This window comes from Neovison vison, chromosome 1 (genome assembly GCF_020171115.1).
Source record: "Neovison vison isolate M4711 chromosome 1, ASM_NN_V1, whole genome shotgun sequence".
Classification (NCBI taxonomy): Eukaryota; Metazoa; Chordata; class Mammalia; order Carnivora; family Mustelidae; genus Neogale; species Neogale vison.
Genome location: NC_058091.1, coordinates 263338750 through 263353085, shown reverse-complemented (window position 1 = coordinate 263353085; position 14336 = coordinate 263338750).

Below are 14336 nucleotides of genomic sequence, written 5' to 3'. Positions count from 1 at the left end.
ATAATTACCACTTTTAGGTTTTATGATGGCTGTGGACTGCTCAGCTTTCCTATTTTGGTATTTTATATATTTCCAAAATATATTTTTGTCTAGGCTTCAGTTTGTTATCGTATAGTTTTCCATAGCATTTAAAAATTTTTAAATTCTGTTATTTTGTAATAATTTACCCACTTTAATTCTGATACATACATTTTTAATTCTTTTTCTTGATTTGTCTTTCTGAAGGTTTGTTAACTTACTAGCTTTTGGTTTTGCTAGTCATCTCCGTTACATTGATTCAAACATTTTTTTTAAGACTTATTTTTAAGTAACCTCTATACCCAATGTAGGGCTTGAACTCACAACCCTGAGATGAAGAGCTGCATGCTCTCCCAGCTGAGCCAGCCAGGCACCCCTCTGTTTTGTTGATTTTTGTCCTTATCTTTATTGTTCCTCCCTTTTGTTCTTCCTTCTTTTATGACTTTTTTCTTGTTTCTCTATTTTATTCCTTTAGCCTGTTTATACTATCCCTTTTTTGTCTGTTTAGAATATTTTTTCTGCTTAAGGTATGTGGTCAGGCTGTGTGTTATCTTACATAAATTTGTTTCCCTGATTTTATTTAGTTTTATATAGTTAGTTTATATAACTTATATAGTTATAAGTTTTATTTTTATTTTTTAAAAGATTTTATTTACTTATTTGACAGAGAGAGATCACAAGTAGGCAGAGAGGCAGGCAGAGAGAGAGGAGGAAGCAGGCTCCCTGCTGAGCAGAGAGCCGGATGTGGAGCTAGATCCCAGGACCCTGGGATCATGACCCGAGCCAAAGGCAGCAGCCTAACCCACTGAGCCACCCAGGCGCCCCTATAGTTATAAGTTTTATAGCTAGTTTATAATTAGTTACTTGGCATATCCAACTTTATTCCTTTTGTTCTTTTTATCATAGTTCATTTACACTTATTATGAATAACAAGAGGCTGGATTTATTTCTGCCATTTAACTTAAATAAGTTTGTCATTTTACAAACATTATAAATACTTTTTTTTTTTTAAGATTTATTTATTTATTTGACAGACTGAGAGAGATCACAAGTAGGCAGAGAGGCAGGCAGAGAGAGAGAGAGGGAAGCAGGCTCACCGCTTCTCTCACAAGCAGAGAGCCTGATGTGGGACTCGATCCCAGGACCCTGAGATCATGACCGGAGCTGAAGACAGAGGCTTTAACCGAGCTACCCAGGCGCCCCAAACATTATAAAGACTTAAAGATACTTCAACATGTACTGCCCATTCTTTTTTTAAAAAAATTTAGAAAAGATTTTATTCATTTATTTGACAGAGAGAGATCACAAGTAGGCAGAGAGGCAGGCAAGAGAGAGAGAGAGGAGGATGCAGGCTCTCTGTGGGACTTGATCCCAGGACCCTGAGATCATGACCTGAGCCGAAGGCAGAGGCTTAACCCACTGAGCCACCCAGGTGCCCCTGCCCATTCTTAATTAATATATTATTTATCAAATAATTTACTTCTGTGTTGTTTTTCCAACCGCACAAGTAGATGACATCATCATCATCATCACTGCCTGTTAGAGTAAATTTTTATCCATAATTATCCCCCCTTTTTAACATTTCTTCTTGGATTTTGGACTTTTCTTTTCTTTGTTGTATTAAGCAATCTTAAATGTTCTTATCAAAATGTTTTCTCTCCTTTGCTTTTCCCATTATTTCTGGAATACCAAATTTGTGTTGGAATTTACACCTTATCTTTTCTCTTCTAACTTCTTTTTTATTTGTTTCTCTTCAACTCTGTGTACTTCATTCTGAGTTAGTTCTTCTGTTCTGTCTTTTTTAGTTCATAGGGGTGAGCTGATCCAATATATTTTAAATTTTACTTATGTTTTCTATTTCTGATACTTCTCGTTGATTGTTTTTCAAGGGTTCTTGTTATTTTTTTTGTTCTTGATATTTTTAATAGTATTTTTTTCCTCTGTGCTCCCAGTTCCCTTTTTTAATTTCCTTAAACACATTGTTCTTTTATTTTGGAAGATTTATTTATCTGGGAGAGCGAGAAAGAGAGTGTGTGAGTGAGCATGATGGGGAAGGGCAGAGAGAGAATCTCAAGCAGACTCCCTGATGAGTATGGATTCTGATGTGGGCTTGATCCCATTGACCCTGAATCATGACCTCAACCAAAATCAAGAGTCTGATGCTCAACCAACTGGTTGCTCAACCCAAGTGCCTCTAAATATTCTTAATTTACATTTTAGATCATATAATTCTAGTCTTGATAGTCTTCAAATGTATGCTTTCATTTAATCCTCCCCATGATTATGTCACGCTATAACTCTCAGTATTCTTATTTCTAGATAAGGAAACTGGGACCGGGAATACTAAGTAATTCATTCAAATCTGAGATTTTAATGCTGGTCTGTTTAACCTCAGAAATGCCATTGATGTTATCAAATTTCATTTTACCATTCACTATTTATTGGGCAACTAATTTATGTTTCATTAGATAGCACACTGTATTCTGAATGCATTGAGGATGGGAATAATGTAAGCTAATATTCAGTACTGTATCACAGACATTTGTTGCAGAGCAGAAAAAACTGGACAAACTCAGTTAATATTTGTAGAATTACATAGTCAATTATTGCCATAAGATCTTATTACTGCATCTCTTATTAATGCAGACTCAATAAGTTTAGAGGGTCAATATATTTGCCTCAGTAACCCCAGTCTGCCTCTATAGTAGGATGTGAGGGCCAGGTCTATTTTATATTTGTTGTCTATACTTATATTTATTTCCATTCTACCACTTTACATGGTAGTGTTGGATTGTGGGTATCTTCCTGTACCTTTGCTTATTTGTCTTAATTTATTCACTAATGCTATTCTCTTTTTTCTAGTCCATCCTGAATACCACTTTCTGAATTCTTTCTGAAGTAGGCGCTTACTATAAAATTGCTTGACTCAAAAACTTTCAGTATTACTTCTCTCTTTCCTTTAATACATATGTAAACTCTTCTCTGTGGCATTCACACCAGTCTTCAGTATAGGCCCAACCTTTATTTTCAGGCTTATCTCCCACTACTTCCCCACATAATAACAATAGTTACTAATAATAGTTAATGCACTTTTTATGTGCTTGGTGTCATCTTAAGAGCTTGACATATATCCTGTCATGTAATCTTTGAAACAAATCTAGGGATATGTACCATTATCCTTATTTTATAGATGAGGACACTGAAGTTTGGAGGGCTTAAATAATTTGCACAAGTTCAGACAGCTAACAAGAGGTGAAGCTGTAATAATTTGAATCCAGATAATCTCCCTCTAGAGCTGATACTGCAGATCACCACTTTGCATTGTAAATCAAGCGTATTGCTTACCTATGCCCTACTCTGAAGCCCAAATCAAGCTTTTCTTGTATCCCAAATCTACATTATACAATTTTGTTTCTGTTCTTTTGTTTACACTCTAAATTTATTCTGCAATGCTTCATGAGTCTCATGTTACAGTCTACCATGCGCCCAACTTAAATTTAATTTCTTGCAAATCTTCCCTTATTTCTCAACTCCTAGTGTGCTACATGTACTCTTCCTTATAGCACTGTCGCTGATGTATTTATTACCATGGTCTTTATCTTTACTCTTTCTCTTTGATTCAGGGATCAATTTTTGGAGGGTAGATGAAATCTTTATTTCTTCTGCAAGAACTTGTGTGGCCATTTGTATCAGCAGAAGTTTTAGATGCTGCTTCTGTCACTTTGTAGGTATGTGATCTTGAGCAACCTGATTAATGCTCTGTGTAGTGTCTGTTTCCCTCTTGTAAAATGAAGATGACAACCTACTTCACAGGGCTATAAGGAGAGGGAAATAAGGTAACACAGGTAAAGCTGCTGGCACTTAAGTGGTATTCATCCATTGCTACATTCTGTTTTCTTCCCACTTCATATGCGTGCAGGACTTTGAATATATTGCATATTTTGTAGAAGATGTTGAAAGAGTGAATGAAGGCCCATTGTGTGTGTCAATGGTAGACTTTACCAATGTGTTCTGCAATTATTTTCTTTGGGATTTTCTTAATGTTGCCCCTTCTCCTCTCAAATAAAATCTAGCAGCCTTGTGGTACATTTTTTTCAGGTTACCTTACTTTTTTAGGTGATAGTGGCTTTAATTGGTTCAAGAGATAAACTAATCCTTTCTATTGAATTAGTTGTCTTATGTTTCTTTCTTTGAGGACAAGTAAGTCTTAACCCATTTCAGTGCAGAGAGTCCTATAAATAATGAATCCTTTGTGGGGGTTTCTTGTCAGTTTTAAAGGCAATTACTTTGGATATAAGCACTTTTTAAAATTTTTTTTTTTATTTTAAGTAAAGGATCCACCATGGCTGCTGTTATTATTCATGGGACTAAGCCTACTTCCATTTTTCCTCTTGTTCCTATGAGCAAATGGAATAGGGTTTGTCGTTTAGATAACTGGGGAATTTGAAAAAGAATTTCTTCATTGCTGAGATCCCTTTCAACATAACAAATGAGAAGTGAAAGCCTCTTTTATTTGTGGGTGTCATGTGGAATTAGTATGATCAGCACATCATAATGGGTCCTGCGACACTGGATATAGGTTTCCATCTTCCCACTCTGTATCATTGTCTGCCTGCTGTCTGAACAAAGTTCAAGGAAGTTCTTGTTTTGCTTTGTTTTTGAAGGAAGTTTTCTTGATCTTGTTAGCCTCTGAAGTAAATCCAGGGTCCTACAGGATATTCTTCACGGACATTATTCCATGTCTTTTTTGTTTAGAAGATGGAATGAAAAAAAAATTTTTTTTTTGGAGTGTACATATGGGCCCCCCAAAAAAGTGTCTTAAAAGGTATTGAAGTATATAGTCTCTAAAGACATAATTTTGGGGGCACCTGGGTGGTTCCAAGTTCCTGCCTTCGGCTCAGGTCATGGTCATGATCCCAGAGCCCTGGGATTTAGCCCTGCATCGAGCTTCCTTCTCAGTTGCAAGTCTGCTTCTCTCTCTCCCTCTGTGATCTATTTCACTTTGCTTTCTCAAATAAATAAATAAAAGCTTAAAAAAAAAAAAAGGACATGATTTTATATGCCTATTAGTTTTCTTACACTCTATTTATTTGACCCAGGTTTAATAAAAAGAACAGCTTTTATGAATGAATACCTTAGCTGAATAGCTACACAATGGATACTTTTTCTACAAATGTTATAAAGTGAAGCAGTCTTTTATACAAAGTAAAATAAAGCTGTTGCTGTAATTAGTATGGAACATGCCAAACAAAACAAGGCTAATTATTGGATGGACAAAAAAAAAAGTGAATTTTGTAAAATAGGCCATCTTCCTTACAGGTAGGTTTTTTTCTTCTTTCTTCCTGTTCCTTCAACTCTGGAGGATAAGAATTTTGATGACATTAACACAGCTTATTAATGATCACTGTAACTCACTCCATACACCTAATTAAATCATCAGTTGCAATTGGTTACAAGGGAGTATGATTTAAATGGAACTGTTCTGACAAACTAGATGCCACTTCACCCATAAATATTTAATATTCCCTAAGGCTAGATTAACCAGAAGGTTTAAGGAACCATTTAGCCAGGTCTTTCAAAGGTGAGTGACAGACATTTTCTATGCCTTTTTGAAAAAGGACAAATTAATTATAAATAAATTTCTGCTTAAACTCTTGTGTCATTGGGCATAATGTAGACTGAGAAATTATAATTAAAACAGTTTTTTAATTTCATTAGTAAGATAGCTGATCCCCTGAAGGAAAATTGATTTAAGTACTTTATTAGGATCAAGAAGTAGAGTTAAAAAAAATACATCTGGTTGCATTTAAATAGTTCAGAAACTAGCTAAGAGGCATAAATATTTTATCACTCAAGAGGTTTGTTAACTGAGCATTTACTGTGTAACAACACTAAGGTATTTTGTTGTGGGGTTGTGGGGATTTAGTTAACAAAATGGAATGATCCTTGCAATTGTGGGGATTTAGTTAACAAAATGGAATGATCCTTGCAATATTATAGCAGGAAACAGATATTAAATAATTACAGGAGTAATGAGTGCTACAAAGAAGAAAAGGAAATTGACAAAATTTTTTAAGAAAAGATTTATTTATTTTAGTGAGAGAGAGAGAGCAGGCGAGCTTGCGCGCAGTGGGGAGGGGTAGAGGTAGGGGGAGAGAAACCCAAGCAAAACCAGACATGGAGCTCAGTCTCAGAACTCTGCAATCAGACCTGAGCTGAAACCAAAAGTGAGATGCCTAAATGACTGCCCCACGCAGGCGCCCCAACAAAATTTTTAATTTGACCCTTACCTATTCCAGGTCCTAAAAGGAAGAAAAGCCATGTAAAATTATGCCTACCTTTCTTCTACTACTATCCCTGTTTTTTTTTTTTTTTTTTTTTTTTTCAGTAAGTCCTGGTTTGCCAAGTGGCTAGGTATAATTTTAGTAGTTTTTTTTATCTTGATTTTATCCCTTTAGACAAGTTTGAATTATGTTTTCTTTATGCACTTGTGGGCAAAAAAAGTATTGCCGTCTACCACCTGGCACTTAAACAAGAAAAGGTCATACAGATTTTGCCGTGCATGCTGCCAGTAACAATCCTTACTTGTAGTTAGTTGTTAGGGTCAATTTAGTAGTTTCAGCAGACTGAAATCTTCCACCTCAAGTGGCCCCTAGCCTCTTAATTTGTTATTTCCATTGCTTCTCTAGCTGCAAACTGGAGCAAAGGAACTTCTGAGCTCTAGGTAGGGGGAAAATCTTGTTGGCATCAAAAGTGAAACTGCGGAGGGAATAGGGAGTTAGCATTTCATAACATTAGTACCTCTTCTTTACCTCTTGTTGAATTTCTCACTACCTGTTTGCATTATGAATGGGGGCTATTTTTCTGCTGTTTCCTACCAAATTCAAAGAAAGATTACGTATGCCACTCTGCTCTTTCTGGATAGCTTTTGTGTATGAGATAGGTCATGTGGATTGCTTCAGACAGAAAAGAAAGTATCAGATAAGTGAAAATTGGGGAGTTTTTCTGGCAGTAGAACAGCATGTCCAGAATTTTAGGAAATGTCATCCTTGAAGATTGAAAAGTAGTCCAAAATGGTTAGAAGGGAGAAATAATTGTTTGAGATGAGCTTGGGAAGTAAGTAAGATAAGCTTTATTTTTCCTTGCTTTAGACAAGTGTAGAGATGATAGGTTCATGGTTGCCAAAAAATATCCCTTTTAATAAGATTTTCAGAAAAGTTTTAAATTTTAGAGTAGCTTTAGATTTGTAGAAGTTTGCAAAGATTATACTGAGTTCTGCCTCATATACCCCCTTTTCCCTATTTTTACTGTATTATACATTGGTATGGTGAATTTGTCATAATTAATAAATCAATATTGATATATTATTTATTAAATCCATACTTTATTCAGATTTTCTTAGTTTTTACTTAATACTTTTTTTTTCTCGTTCCAGTATCCTGTCAAGGATACCATATTATATTTAATTGTTATGTTTCTTTAATTCCTTCTGGTTTAGACAGTTTCTCAGACTTTTTTTGTTTTGATGATTGTGACAGTTTTGAGGAGCACTGATTAGGTACTTTGTAGATTGTCCCTCAAGTGGAATTTGTCTGGTGTTTTTCCTCATGATTGTACTAGAGTTATGGGTTCTGGGGAGGAAGAGTGCAGAGAATGTCCAGTGCCATTCTCATCACATTATGAAAAGGCACATACTTTGAATATAACTTTTCACTGCTGCTATTACCTTTTATCTTCTGGCTGAAATAGTGTTTGTCATGTTTCTCCATTGTGTGGTTATCCCCCTTTACATACCATCCTCTTTGGAAAGAAGTCTTTATAAGTAGGCTACACTTAAGAATTGGGAGTTATACTTTACTTTCTTGAGGGTAGAATATTATACATAAGGTATTTAGAATTCTGCATGGAAGATTTAGTTCTTTTCCCCCATTTATTTGACTTCATTTTATTGCTCAAACTGTTCCAGCTTTGACCATTGGAGCCCTTTCAGTTGGCTTTTTTTTTTTTTTAAAAACAAGACAAATTTATTCTTTCACAGTTTCTGTAGGTCAGAAGTCCATGTGTACTTTGCTGGGGTCTCTGCTCAGGGTCTCACCAGGTGGTGGGCTGGGGTCTCCCCTGAGGTTTGGGGTCTTCTTTCCCACTTCAGTTGGCTTCTGTCCTTTGACTTGTCCTTATTATTATGTTCTCTTTGTTTTTTATTTTGTTTGTTCATTTGATTTTAGCACTTTATCTTTTGGCACTGTAAAATTCTTCAGGCTTGTCTTGTATATTCCCTACTTCAGCTCTTGAGGCTGTCATTTCTTCAAGGATAGCTTGTTCCTTTTTTTGAAGAATGTCATTAGAAAGAAAGACATGAGCCTTAGATTTACTCATTGCTACAGGGATATTCTTGCTTCTAGGCCTTCTTAGCTGATAGAGTGAGAAGATAATATTGTATATACTGACCATATATGCATACATATCTGTAAATATTTATACATATATATCTATTAATATTATATCAAGATAAACATGTTACTACTGATGTCTCCAACTATAATCCATTACTACATGATCATTCTAGTCTCTTTTTGTTTGTAACCTCCCATTTGTGTAGTGACAGACTTGGCTTCTACTATGTTCCATCTATTTACTGAATTATTCAATTCTAGTATACATGCATGGTGGTTTAATAATCATCCCTGCTGTTTCCCCCTCTCCTGTTTTCTTGACACAGAGCACATGTATTTGAAGGTGGTTTGAGTTGAATCTCTAAATGCCTGCCTCCCTGCTTTCCTTCCTTTTCTTCATCCATTCCACCATCCACTCATTTACCCATTTATCCAGTAAATATATATTTGTAGAGCTAAGTGAAGCACATTGACTCTAAGAGGCAGTGTTGCAAATGGTAGATCTGGATAAACTGGTGCTATTTATTATAGTAGACTGTTTCTTAACCTGATTCTATTAGCTGACTTGCCAGATTAATCTGACTTCCATTCTTGTAAAATTCACTGTAAGTTTCTTTTGCTTCCTGAAGGCTCACAGGAAGCTGGCAGTTCTTAATTATACTTATGTCTCTTTACTTCTACCATTAGAGTTTTGTATAATAAAAGACAGTTTTTAAATTTTTAAAATTTGTTTTTAGTTTTTTATTTTATTAACATAATGTATTATTTGCTTCAGGAGTACAAGTCTGTGAATCATCAGAAAGGCAGTTGTTTTTATTTCTGTATCTCTTTGACATTTTTCGTTTTATTATAATTACAATTATATGTTTTTTATATAATAAAAAATATAATTTTTATTATATATATTTTTAACTAACTACTAAGTAATAACTCTTACTTTCCTAAGACTTCACATATATATTTTTATATATAAAATATAATTATATATAATTATATAATAATAATATAACTTATGTTTATTATAACTTTGTTACAAAGTTATGATTTATATATAATTATATATTATAGTTATAATTAAATTATAACTTATATTAATAAAACTATAATTATCACTTAAGTAAATATTATACAAATTAATGAAATTAGACAGTAAGTTAAAAACTACATTGGCTATTTTATAAAATCCCAAGAGAATATCAAAAGATGTCTATTAAAGGGCGCCTGGATGGCTCAGTGGGTTAAGCCTCTGCCTTCAGCTCAGGTCATGATCCCAGGGTCCTGGGATCGAGCCCCACATCGGGCTCTCTGCTCAGCAAGGAGGTTGCTTCCCTTCCTCTCTTTCTGCCTGCCTCTCTGCCTACTTGTGATCTCTGTCAAATAAATAAATAAAATCTTAAAAAAAAAGATGTTTATTAAATTGGGGTGTGCAAGATGACTACAGAATATTGGGAAAATTTATTAAAAATCTGTAAGTGTTCTATGCCAGCAATGCTAAACAATTGTTTTTAAGTTCTCATAGAACTTTTAAGAAATAAATACAAGGAAATGAAGGAGATGTGCTATGAGAGCCATATGAATTAAAGACCATGTGTAATTTCAGTTGTTCGTAGATTCACACCAAAAAAAAGGCCTTGGCCCTTTACCAAAGATTCACAATTAATGTATGTTTATAAATTAACATAATAATCCTTTACTTTATCTGACTTTTTGTGATTTATTTATCAACCATTTATCCCAACTGCTTTGGAGGAGAGGGTTACCACTACAGTTTTATTCCTGAGGTATGTTTGAATTTAATAGACTTTTGTGGCTTAGTTACAAAAAACAGTCACCACTAAAAATTTGTATTCAGAGTTGTAAACAACAGTGGTGAACATTTGAATTAGTACTTTGGAATTTGTGCTGGACATCTTGCATTTGTTTCTTTAAATCTATTCTTCAAGTTCTCTCCTCTGTGTCTGGGAGACTAATCTATAGAGAAGTAGTGATCCCTTGCTCTCTGGCCTCCAGCTGGATTAAGCTAATATAGTCTTCTTAGAGAGCTGGAGAAGGTGAGGCTGAGGAATGGTTCTGGTTTTCTTCTTGCAAGGTTACTTTTAGCTAGATATGTCCCCCAAATACAGGTCACTCAAGGAGGATTCTGCTACATCACCTCTTTTCTTCCAGGTTTTGGTAACTGCTTCCAGTCCTTCTTTGACCTCAGAGTGGTAATATCTCCACTGCTATTAGATTCAGATTACTACTTTTCTCCTTCTGTATACCCATATCTTTCTGCATCAACCCTTATAAATAAATACTCTTCAAATTATTCTGAGCTCATTCATAATGCATATACTATAGTCTGAAATGTAATGAAAAATAGGTTAGTATTGGTGGGGGTAGACCTTAGAAAAACTAGTCTCTTTATTCAGTGATGTCATTATTTACTGACTGAACTCTGATTAATCATTTAACTTTTCTCATTTTTTGTTTCTTCTTAACCTACCAAAGGATCTAAGAGAAGTATTATACATTTGGAAGGGGAAATGCAACTTACTTTCCTAAGACTTCATTCAGGTAGGGAAATTAAAAAGAACTAGCATTTGTTGAGCACATACCAGGAATTATAATAAGCATCTTATTTCAATCTCACAATTAATGTATGTTTTATAAGTTAACATAATAAGCCTTTACTTCATCTGACTTTTTGTGATTTAATTATCAACCATCTTGTGGTGTTATTCCTATCTCACCAGTGGTGAAACTGAGACTCAAAGCTAGTAGGCTAGTCATACAACTAAACTATCAGTTGTCTTAATTTATAGCTATATCTCCAGCGCTCAGCACAATATTTAGCAGAGATTGGTGCTTATTAATGTTTGCAAGAAGAATGGGTATGGAAAAGGGTAGAGGAAGGGAGGCAGGTTTTGAATCCAGGTCTCAATGACTTCAAAACACCCTGTAGTATAGTTAACAAAACAGTAATTTTTATTCATAACATTAAGTAAATGATCTAAAATCCTTTTTTATGGGTTTATCAAGATATACTTAACATAAATTAATTTCAGGTATATAGCACGTTGATTAAATATTTGAATACATTGTGCATGATCACCAATAAGTCTAGTTACATCTCTTGTCATACAGAGTTAAGAATATTTTTCTTATGATGAGAAGTTTTAAGATTTACTCTCTTACAACTTTCAAATGTGCAGTCCAGTGTTATTAACTATAGTTGTCATGCTGTACCTTATGTCCTCATGACTTATTTATTTTATAACTGGAATTTTGTACCATGTGGATCACATTATCTATTTCTCCCACCCCAGTTCCCTACTTCACAACCACCAATCTGTTCTGTGTCAGATTATAATCTTCACAGGCTAGAGTGGTGTTGCTAATAGAGCCCAAGGAATGATTGGACCCACTTAGTGTTCTTGACTTATATGAACCTTTTTTGTTTTTGTTTTTAAGATCTTTTTTATTTATTTGAAAGAGAGAGAGAGAACACGAGCAGAGGGAGGGAGAGAGAGAATCTCAAGCAGATCCCCTGCTGAGCACAGAACCTGTCATTGCAGGGCTGATCCCAGAACCTGGAGATTATGACCTGAGCCAAAACCAAGAGCTGGACACTTAAACAATTAGGCACCCCTCAACCTTGAATAACAGACATCATATTTTCCTTAATATATATTTCTTGATCTGTTTTTCTTAATGAGATTTATGTCCTCCCCCGCCCCCCGGTTGAGGAGGAGTTAGTGGTTTTCCTATTATTACATCCTGTGTGAAGTAATGCTTTTATTTGGCAGGCACTTAAACCATTTATATTTTAATGTTAGGGTTTTTTTTTTTTGCGTTAGCATTTTGAAATTTAAATGCACCTGTTACCTTGTACATGCCTTCAATTTAAAAAGTTTTGGTAATGTCTTTTTAGAGCATTCCAAAGCAGGTCAGGTTGTGCAGGCAGTGCTTTCATGGTAATCCTTTCTTCTGTCTAGATGGTTATAATCATTGTTTGCTGCTGAGGACAGGCACATGAAGTGGATGACTTCTAGGATTTGACTTGTTGCTTATGTAGACAAAATTACTATCATGTAGAGGTTAGTCATTTTCTTTAATACCATGTATATATAAAACACACATGTGAGTAGACCTGTGTTTATATGCATGTGTATGTGTGTATTTGTATTTCATCCTGTTATTTATTTTTTTTTAAAGATTTTATTTATTTATTTGACAGACAGAGATCACAAGTAGGCAGAGAGGCAGGCAGAGAGAGAGGGGGAAGAAGGCTTCCTGCTGAGCAGAGAGCCCAATGTGGGGCTTGATCCCAGGACCCTGAGCTCATGACTTGAGCCAAAGACAGAGGTTTTAACCCACTGAGCCACCCAGATGCCCCCATCCTGTTTTTAAGTCACTTGCTGAAAAGTAATTTCATCTCCCTTGTGCAGGTACTGTGATAGTTTTGGTAAAGATAAACCAAGGAGGATTCAAAGGACCTTTGCTGGTGATTGTGAAAATCTAATGGATCAACTGTAATGACTACCCTTTTTGTTCAGAACTTTACTTGGGCCAAGAACTTGGGAGCTTGATAGCTGTTAGAAACTTCAGACAGCTCTTTTAAGTGTTGGTCTGTAGGGAAGTCCAAGCCAAACACCATAAACATTGATAAATTTGTGTTTTGGTTCTGTCGCATTTACATGTTGGATTGTGAAATAAAAGGGTATGAATGTGATAATTTAGTTTCACATTAATCAGATCCTCTTTTATTGCCATTACAAAAACTTCTGGGGTCATACTCCTGAGGGTCTGTGATTCTGAGTCTCATAAATATGGTTTTATAATGTCCATATGACATTATTAATATTAATTGCTTCTGTTTTTCCCTTAGTGTTAAATTCTTCATTGCTGTTTGTGGTTTATTCTGAATTCTGTGGTTAGATTTCATGGTGTTCCTGAGATTGTGCACTGAGGTGGATTTTTGAGTTGCTCTGTACCATATTGAGAGGCATACTGGCTTTTTAGCCTCTGAGCAAACAGAAACTTCTGTTCAGAAATTTCTGTCCAGAAACAGAAATGCTTAGTATATAATTTTTCCCCCTTGTGCCCATAAATTTTCCTTTGTGGGGGTTTATTGGGCCACTTTCTTAATCTAAGGCTCAGTTTCTTTCTGTAAAGCAATGATAATAGCAGTACCTACTATGTAGTGTTGTTGTGAAGATTAAGTATGCTAATGTACTTAAGGGAATGAGCCTGATGTGTGGTATTTAGTAAGTGCTAGATAAATGTCATCCACAGAAGCCATTGGTACTCTCAGAATTGGATAATAGGCTATAGCAAAAGTCATAGTCATTTTAATTTGCCAATGTGAGCATTTGTGTTTCTATACTTTTTTTTTTTTCACTCAAAAATGCTTAGCTCAAGACCTCAGCATCAGGTAATAAATAGTAACCCCTGAAAGGTCTATTAATTTTTAGAGGCGATGGATGCATCATTGAGTAAACTGGCTCTCTTAGCTCTCTGAATGATATCCTAGAAGAGTTAACACTTTTTTTTCAAAAGGAAAAAATGGTTTATTTCTTTCTCACTACTATTTTTCAGACCCATTAAACTTGAAGTAATGGTAAGGCTTCCGTGCCTGCTTTGAGGAATACAAGATATTTTCTATTTTCCCTCCAAAGTGCCTATTACAGCTCTATCACTGTGTTGTTTGTTCTTCGATTTCATCAAAGAGACTAATTCCAGTGAGGCTAACAAAGTCCTCTGTCTGTCTCTCATATTGCCTTTCTATTATCTCACAACATTTACAGGTTATGGAAAAGGTACATCACAAAAGTGTTTAATAAAATAGTTAAATAAAAGAATTAGGTAAGATGAAAAGCATAGCATCTGTCAGAGGCTTAGGGGGCATGTTGGATTGTGTGTGTGTGTGTGTGTGTTTTCCCC